The sequence below is a fragment of the Polistes dominula genome, unplaced genomic scaffold (genome assembly GCF_049000335.1).
Source record: "Polistes dominula isolate Pdom_NZ unplaced genomic scaffold, Pdom_raw_medaka contig_21, whole genome shotgun sequence".
In the NCBI taxonomy this organism is placed as follows: Eukaryota; Metazoa; Arthropoda; class Insecta; order Hymenoptera; family Vespidae; genus Polistes; species Polistes dominula.
The window spans coordinates 1,837,501-1,847,256 of NW_028301061.1; the positions used below are offsets into that span (position 1 = coordinate 1,837,501).

General features: G+C 30.9%; 2 long non-coding RNA genes across 2 annotated transcripts in view; one reads left to right on the plus strand and one right to left on the minus strand.

Annotated features, from left to right (window-relative positions):
* The window catches only part of LOC149031395 (uncharacterized), a 20,268-nt gene extending 10,886 nt beyond the window's left edge, over window positions 1-9,382 (plus strand). The window contains exons 2-3 of the long non-coding RNA XR_016177810.1: window positions 8,728-8,838; window positions 9,041-9,382. This is a non-coding gene — a long non-coding RNA (uncharacterized LOC149031395). The remainder of the gene's footprint in view (window positions 1-8,727; window positions 8,839-9,040) is intronic.
* On the minus strand, window positions 3,803-7,528 carry LOC149031396 (uncharacterized). The gene is made up of 2 exons (XR_016177809.1): window positions 6,693-7,528; window positions 3,803-6,604 (listed from the first exon to the last, which is right to left on the minus strand). It is a non-coding gene; the product is annotated as an uncharacterized LOC149031396 (long non-coding RNA).
* Window positions 9,383-9,756: the final 374 nt, after the last annotated feature.

A 9,756-nucleotide genomic window follows, 5' to 3' on the forward strand; every position in this document is an offset into this window, starting at 1 on the left:
GTAAAAATCCGACTTTACGGCTGACGGTTGACTTCTTAGGAAAAAGGGTGTTGTTTCATGGTATATGTGTGCATGCATGTATGTATGCATGTGTTCTTTTTCAACGTTTAGTTCAAACTCATTTTGAAAGTAAAGAAAATGTTTGGAACTTTGTGAAAATGAAAATAAATCGAAGTCATTTGTTGCATTTTAATGAATCGTTTTTTTTTAAATTTTTTTATTTAATATTCCCATGGAATTTAATTGACATAATATATTTCCCATAATTGACAAAATAATACGATTTTTAGGCATGTAATTTTGTTTGATATGTTTATTGTGTTTATATGTATGTGATATGTTTGTTAGATTGTTATGGTGTTTAGTACATTATTATTCATGGTCAATTTTAATGGAAAATTAAAACAATTTTCTATCATGCATTCTAATCTCAGTAAAGTTTCCCTATTCCAAGCACATTTGATATCATAAACTGATGAAATTGACACAACCATCTATCACTTGGTACGTATATGCATCGTTTACTGGTACTATGGTTATGCTATGGGAAAGATGGTTCTATGGGAAAAGAGAAGAGACGCTTCTAGTACGGGAGTGACCAATGACCATGCATAATTCACCCTATCTACCAAGAACAGCCTGAAATCCTGAATAATAAGATTGCTGGATACTTTTTCTTGATCGAATGTACCCTGGACATTTGAAAAGGGACATTCTTAACAAAATATTCAGTTTTTCAAATGAGAAAAAATACTAAAATTAATTCATAAATGCATATCGATACTTCAGAACCATACATTTATATTTCAATTGAAATATCACACACGACTCGTACGTAGTTTCATTTAAAAACTTTTATGATGATTGAAATGTAAAGTTTGTTTTAATTATTGAAGGGATAACTCTTTGAGTTCTAACAAAGATTATTGTTAGATTTGGCCTTGACATTATGATCTTAATAAATGGATAAAATAAAGTGGATCTAGTGTGCATGATTACCATGATCTTCTGATCTCAACCCATTAATTTGGATGTCATTTAAAAACACTATTGTGTGTCAACAATGAACATGTGAATAATATGCAGAATTTAAAGGATATTAAATGGATTTAGGGTTTATTTTTTTTGTTTTTTTAAATTATCTGATATTTTATTATATTTATTATGGTGTATGGAATAATGTATGATAAATTATCAAATAAATTCAGAAATTTAATTGTGCAATTTGTATAAGTTAAATAAAGTAAAATATATGAACATGTTCGTATAAGATTTTTGATATTTATTAAAATGTTATCAAAAAAAAAAAAAAAAAAAAAAAAAAATACATAAATTAGGTTTAGTAAAAATTGTCATAAACATTCTGGTTGATTTACAGTCAAAATTTGAATTATATAATTATTATATTGATTTTAAAAAATAATTAAACAAAAATACTTAAAAGAATTTAAAGAACAAATATCAATCAAATGAAGAAACACAATTTTGGTTATTTATTTAAATGTTATTTTAAAAAAATATATATATATATAAATTTGATCTCTTAAAAATTGTTACAAATATTCTGATTAATTCTAAAATCCTAATTTCAATAATAAAATTATTATGTTAATTTTAAAAAATAATAAACAAAAATATTTAGAAGAATCTAAAAAAAAAAAAAAAATATCAACCAAATGAATAAACAATTTTTTTTTACTAAAAAATACTTAAATTAGGTTTCTCAAAAATTGTCACAAACATTCTGATTGATTCAAAATTTCATTCAGAATTGGAATTAGAAAATTATTACCTTCATTTCCAACAAAATAAAACATTCAATAATCTATCAAAATATGATCAATCACAAATGAAGAAGAAATATTTCCATACACCATGAAAAATGTTTCATTGACGAATCACATAGATAAATATTAACTGGCGTTTAGGATATATCGTAATATCATAAGATCGATCGCAGCTGCAAGAATTGCTATACTATCTTTCTTATATATATTTCTTTTTTTCCCCATTCTATCTCGAGAAGGCGATTTCTTCCTTGACAATGGTGATCGGTTCGGGTTACGGTATCCATGAAAGAGAAAGATAGAAGAAAGTTCGAGTAAAACGTGAATGAGAGAGAAAAGAGAGAGAGAGAGAGAGAGAGGGTGCTGGAGACGACGGACAGGGAGAGCAAGAAAGAAAGAAAACGAAAGAAACCAAATGTGAAAGAGAAAATGAGAGAAAGAATGAGAGAGAGAGAGAGAGAGAGAGAGAGAATGAGTGAGAAAGATAGTCGAAGCGAACAGCATCCAATATGCAATAAACATACGGGCCTTTGACGTATTTAATAGTAACGTGGTCGTATAACGTTTGACATGCATGGAAGCTTTTATGGGGGATGGGTATCTCTCTCTCTCTCTCTCTTTCCCTCTTTATATATCTCTCTCTCTTTCTCTTTCTTTCTCTCTTCAGGCAGTTCTCGAACTCTTGTTGCCAGTGTTTCTCATCTTAAATGATGAAAAATCTTGACCATACCTTTAAAGATCTTCAAGATCTCACATATTCGATTTAGAAATTGATCCCATGAATATAATCGAGAATCACTGTACTCATCCTGGAGGAGCCCCATAGCCCGCGGTTAATTGCGTGTCTGCGCTCGAGGAAGATCCCGATCTTTAGCCTGTCACGGTTCCTTCCTTTACCCTTACCCTTCTTACCCTTCCTCTTCGTGTTTTTCTTCTTCTTCTTCTTCTTCTTCGTTCTGCTTTTGCAGGGCAGATAGTGAAGGTGGAATTTTGAAACATATTGCACGAAGATACCCCTTTTTAATGCAAAAGTATTTTCTGATTATAATTGAAATTGTTCATGTTGTTTTATTTGATTATTTTTTCGGGTATTTTATTTATTATTTTTTTTTTTTTTAATTTGATGCTGGAACTTTGTATTTTTAATATTTAAAAAGTATTTTTTTTGTTTAAATGTAGGCTCATTTTGTTTTGTTTTTCGTATTTGTGGATTATTGTGGTCAATTTTTGTGGATGATTAATTGGAACACCTTGTTTACTTTAAATCTCGAGGTTTAGGAATTTTATTTGGTTATTTTTTGTTTGTTTGTTTCCTTATTTTATTTTATTTTATTAATTTGATACCGTAACTTTCTATTTTTAAAAAGTATTTTTTTTAATGTAGTCTCACAGTTCATTTTTTTTTATTATTTTCTTTTTTTTATTTAGAAGATACTATGATCAAATTTTATTTAAAATAAATTGGAATATATCTTATATATTTTAAATTTGATTTTGAAACAAACTTAATGTGATTCTCTATAGCTTTTGTAATATAATTTATTTCAATTTAATTACATATAACTGTTATTGAAATGTGTTAAATAAACTGTATAATAGTAAATCATATAAATAACATAAAATATATATATATATATATATATTTCAGATTTATATAATTATGATAGTAAGTTTCATTACTTTAGACGAGTTTTAAACATAGCACCAGTAACCGGTCATGTTCGTTATTTCCGTATACCTTGAGTAGTATAGTCAAGGGATTAGGTACATATATATCTATATACAAGTATACAGGTACATATACTTGCTGTTGAAGGTTGGGAAAGGTTCAAAGAGTAAGGATGGTTTATCGAGAGAAATTTTCACGACGTGTAATTAGTCTCATTAAGAAACATTCTTTTTATATATATATATATATATATATATATATATATATATATATATATATATATATATATATATATATATATATATTTATTTATTTTTTTTAATTTAGGACCAAAGATCGAACAAAATCCTTTTTTTTATATTTATTATTAATTTTTCTTTTTAATATAATAACACATTGGAAAAATATTTTCATATAATTTTACAAATTGATATCGTTGATGAATGAAGAATGATAATCCAGTGTTGCAGTTAAATGGAAGGATTCTCTTATTCATTTAATTTCTAATTAAAAAAAAAAATGAGAGAGAGAGAGAGAGAGAGAGAGAAAGAAAATAAAAAGAATCACTCGGAGATCATTTACAGTATTTAATTAACGAGCCTTATAATTATCTCGCTTGGTAAAAGGGGTTTAATCATACCATCATTTATTTTTTTTCTTTAGTTCAGGAGCATAACCCTTTCTCGCCAATTTCCGCATAGGCTTTGCGTAAATAATAAAATCAAACGTTTAGATCGAAGATGAGAGTAAAAGTAAAAGAAAAAGGGTTGAAGGAAAGGAGAAGGAGAAGGGTGGGGAAGAAGGCGTGCCATAAGCATAGCATGCCATGGAATCAACGAGCGTGAAAACGTCGTCCCAGTACTCATTGGTTATTATTATTATTTTTTTTATTTATCAATAACCATATCGTATTAACTGTATTTAATTAAGATCGTAGAAAATGGTAGTTTAGTTTTCTCACGTGACCATTTTATTTACAATTTAACGATAATTTATTTTATGGAAATGTTATTTAAATTGGTATGTTTAGAATTTGAGTAGAAAAACAAAATACCCTAGTAGCACAAAATATTGAATACATGTGTATTTAATATTAAATACACTTTAAATTTATTAAATTAATTTTATCAATTAATTATTAATAACTACTTAACTAATGAATTTAAATTAATTTTATTAAATACACTATTAATCATTTAATGTTAAATACACATGTATTAAAAATATTTTTCAATATTTTGTGAGTACTACTAGAGCAGCAGGGGTCGGCAACCTGCGGCTCTTTGGATGATTAGGCACCGATGAATAAATAAATTAGTTCATTTTTTTATCAAAAAACTTTATTTATGCGAGTACTATGAGTAATATTTATTGTTGGTAAGAACAAATTTTGTGGCTCTTTAAAACTTTGAAATTTTGTAAATTGTAATTTTTGGTTCTTCCGACTGTCAAGGATGCCGATCACTGTACTAGGGTAATCCGTAATCTTTTTTAATACAAAAATAATATTAGTGTGAAAAATTACCTGTAATATCAATCAGAGAATGATTACCCAGATAGAAATGAAACGAAATGGAACAAAACGAAACGAAAAGAACGAATGAGTGAACGAACGAGCGAACGAACGAATGAACCAACGCGTTGCCCGAGAACGAACGGTGTTTCAATCTCCATAATGACCGGCCCTTCTCTCGCGGCGTGGTGACTATACAGTACAAGGAGACAGAGAGTGGATGCTAATAACAGAGAAACTCCATAGTGTATCCGTAGGCACCGCTCATTCAGAGTATACCTACTTCTTTTGCATCTACGTTTGTTCGCCAACGTTGTTGGTGAGAGGAGCTTCAGCTAGAAAGAAAGAGTAAAAGAGACAACACAAACATACAGAGATAGAAAAAGATAGGAAAAAAAACAGAGAGAAAGAAGGAAGGGTGAGGAAAAGTGGAGTATGTAGAAAAGGTGGGGGCTCGGCGGGGGAGGAAAGGTAAAAGAGAGACAAACAAAAAAAAAAAAGAAGAAGAAGAGTAGAAAGACCGCGAAAGTCGAATATTCAATGGGCCGTGTCATCGTGCGAAGGTACATACGTAATACTCGAGAAAACCAGTAGAAAGGGTGGTAAGAAGAAAGAGAGAGAGAGAGTGTAGGGGATGGAGGGAAGAGGAAAAGAGAAAAAACGCGTACACGCGGTAGAGATGAACAATGGGGGAGTGTACTGGCACGACGCAACACCGATATATCCCTCATAGTCCTCTTCCATTCTTTCATTTTTATTTTTTTTTTGTTCCTTTTCTACCTTTTCTCTTTCTCTTTCTGTTACACTCGGTCGGTGGTGTCCCTACCCTTTCTTTTTTTTTCTTTTTTTTTTCTTTTTCTCTTCTTTCTATCATCCGCTTTTCCCGGACCCAACCTCTTTGCGGGTTATATTTTAAGCGTTTGTAAAACTTGGTAATAAACGGGGGTAGTTCCCGAGGGCCGAAGTACTAGGCACACAAGGAGAAAAGAAACGTCGTTGGATATTCCCTAAGACCGCCCACTAACACCACCATCACCATCACTACTACTACTATTACTATTGCACTAACAACAAGAACAAGAATTTAACCAGTACAATCACTACCACCAATACCACCAACAACAACCACTATCATCGACTAAGACGAGACACACGTTGGGCTTCCGCGCATGTCAGAAAAGTTTAAGAGAAAGAGGGAAAAAGGTTGAGAAGAAAAGACACCACAGGGTTTGGGTTGGGCTAAGTCCATGCCACCGTTGGGGCCGGGGCCACAATTACACAGAGTGCGCTGTCGACAGAGCCCTTTCAGCCTCTCTCTTTTTCTCTTCTCTTGGAGATGATGGATTTGTTGTCTTCCTGGGTTCTCCGGTACATTGTAAACCCACCGGACCGTCAACGTTGCATCGCTACAACCAACCACGCTAAATACAGAGAGGGTGCTCTCTCTTCTCATCTCATCTTTTTCTTTTTTTCCCTTTAAGTGTCTCCACGTGTACGTGTTTGTTTGTTTGTTTGTTTGTATTAAGGTTCTCACATACACCAGGATGCTCGGACTTTAGCCAATGTGTTTGTTGTTCCTCTGGTTCCGACATTTACGATCACACAGGGCTTACGAATGAAAAAGAATCCAGCAGTCTTCAAAGAGAAAAAGATCTAGGTGTATATATATATATGTATACAAAAATTGTCGTCGATGGGAAAAACGAGAGAAAAGGGTTGTTACCACTGCGATATATCTTTCTCTCTTGTTGGATGTCTACTTCAATGGTTTTTTTTTTGTTTTTTCTTTTTTAGGAAAGATAAGTCACTCGCGTTTGAAGAACTAATCGTTACGATGTATATATAACGAAAAATAAAATATCAAATAGAAAAGTGAAAATATAGTTCCACTAATTGTAACCATCAGATCAAATAATTGTTTATTTGTTTATTGTCTATCATTGACGAGCGAAGAGAAGAAGAAGAAGAAGAAGACTTTATACTCATTCGTGTAGTTCTCGTAGACTGGGTATCTTGTAAACTGGAGGATGCGTTGAAGGGTCATCGTTGGCTGATTACGCGAAAACGAGTCTGTTTGCTGGTGAACCGAAGACATTACCAAAGGAACGAATGAGAAAGAGAGTGAGAATGAGAGAATGAAAGATGGAAAAAGAGAGAATGAAACTCGTCGATCGACGTGGTGGCACGCGTAGTGGTGGTGGGGTGTCGGGGTCACTCTTCTCGAGATACACCGTACGCCTTGAGCCACGAGGGTAAGACCTCGGTGCCCTGCCGCAGTCCGGGTCCCCCGATTAAGAGGTTTCTTCCTTATAGTTGTCTGCTTGCTTGCTTGCTTGCTTGCTTCCCGTTCAACCGGGAAGATTCTTTCTTTCTTTCTTTCTTTCTTTCTTTCATTCTTTCATTCTTTCATTCTTTACTCCCTCTCAAATACTCTGTGCCTTTTCCTCGATCTCTTATTCCAACTCTTCCAGACAGCGTGTCTGCTAAACTCGAGATACCAACTGGCGCTATGTTAAGACTATGAGTAGTCTGACTAATCGTCCAATCATTTCTGTCAAAGTTTCTAATCTTTTTTACTGATACCAAATTTGTTATTGTTGTTGTTGTTTTTTTTTTTTTTTTAATTGGAAAACTTATTAAGTTGATGATAAAAGTTACAAAGTTATTGTATTTGTTTGTATCGTAATTTCTGTTTAGATTTTATTTGTAATTATCTTAAAAGTTACTATAAAAGGAAAGATTTGCAATTGTTCTAGTATTTTTTTGTTTATAAAATTATTTGTTCTATCCCAGAATTAGAGAAGGCTTTCGAGAGTGAGGTTAGCAACCTAACCTCGTTAAAGAAAAATAATTGCTGCAAGAACTAACAAACTAACCTCTTTAGGCTTCTTAGTTAAAGATAACAGGACAAAGTTCTAATAATAATAATAATAATAATAATAAAATAATATTGTAAATTATATAAAGAAATATATTTCTAGTAATTGATTGATGCAACTTATTCTAGAAATTTTTGATATATTTCTTTATCAATTGGTAAGGTCGCTATGTCAATGAAACAATTTTCTATAGTCGTTCAATTAAAATCGATTTGATTGAGTCAAATGGGAAAATATTCAACTTTAGTTTCTTATTAGACAAACATTTCAATCAAATGTAGGACACTGGGCTAAGGTTCAAGGTTGCTACTGATACGAGACAATTAAATGATTGATTTAAATTAACATTATTATTATTATTATTATTATTATTATTATTATTATTATTATTGATATTGTTATCATTATTATTTTATTTTAATTCGAATCTGACTGTATAACAAATTTTTATCTTCTAACAGCATCCATTTAACATGGTTCAATCAACTTAGCTACAACCTTTGAATATCATAAATTAAATTCCTATCATTTCTACTATTTTTACAGTAATTTAATACAACAAATAATACAATTATAATTATGAGATAATTTAATGATCCTAAATTCTAAAAAAGCATAGAAACTTCAACAAACCTTATCACCATTTACAACCTTCTTAAAATCTTTCAAACATTTTCTATTTTTGTTAATCAAATTCGTTGATTAGATTGAAAATATTATTTTGATAAATTAAATATGTTTTTTTTATTGTCAAAATATTTTCTCTTAAATTTGTTGGTTAGCCTAAAAGATGTTCTAAAGAAAGTGTGTGTGTGTGTGTGTTTAGGTTATCCTTTTTTGATTCTAAGAACTGTAAGTTTCTTTCTCGTTACTTTGTAGGGACCCGTAGTGGAAGGTGGAACAAACGGATGGGTATCCATGGACAGTGGAGGTTGGGCTGCCTTCAGAGATAGATGGGAGTTTCGTGGTACGCGCCCACATAGCAGCAATGTAAGTCATGCTTCTTTATGGGCCGGCTCGTGACCCCGCTACTTGTAAACCGACTAAAGATTCAGAAATAACCGTCCTCTGTTGTGCTAAGGTTCGCTTTCGCTCTCGCTAGTCTCTCCCTTTTTCGCCCTTTATCTTTTTATTCTTATTTTTATGTTATCTTTTTTCTATCTCTCTTTCTCTTTCAAACTACTATTATAAGTTCGACCCTATATCGTTGAACGAGTGACCATGGTTGTAATTTATCCACCGTAATACGATCGAGACGATGGAATTGCGAGAAGTCACCGCCGCGACTATTCTACAAACGGGAACACCATTGGTGGTCGTTGTTCGTTAAAAAAAAGGTACAAGGTTTAGGTTCCAATGACTTACGATACCTACTTTCAAGAAATGGTGCCAATAATAATCATATCATTATGTATATGTTATTTATATTCAATCTAATTTCTTCAGTTATACAATATTGTTTCCTAAAAATAATTTACACTCAAATGTTCGTTCGATAATGTTTCTTTTTATTACACAGAGTATAGATTTTATATACCATAATCGTGGATTTATGTTAATTCAATGGTATAAGTATTATTTATGTAAATTTTCATAAGATATTTTAAACTATATTTTTATAATATTATAACTTTTTATTATATAATTAAATTATATGAATTATTTATTGAAATTTTGATTTAGGATTATTTAATAATTTTTATATTTAATATTATATATTACAATATTTTATTTGATATTTCAGATTTATAAATTCCTAATTGTGTGTGTGTGTGTGTGTTATTAAATAATTAAAATAATTTATTTATAAAATTATGAAATAATTTAAAAAATATTTTACAAATATTTCAAAAAACCCCATGTATCCAAATAATTAACCACAATTATTTAATATTAATTCAAAACAAA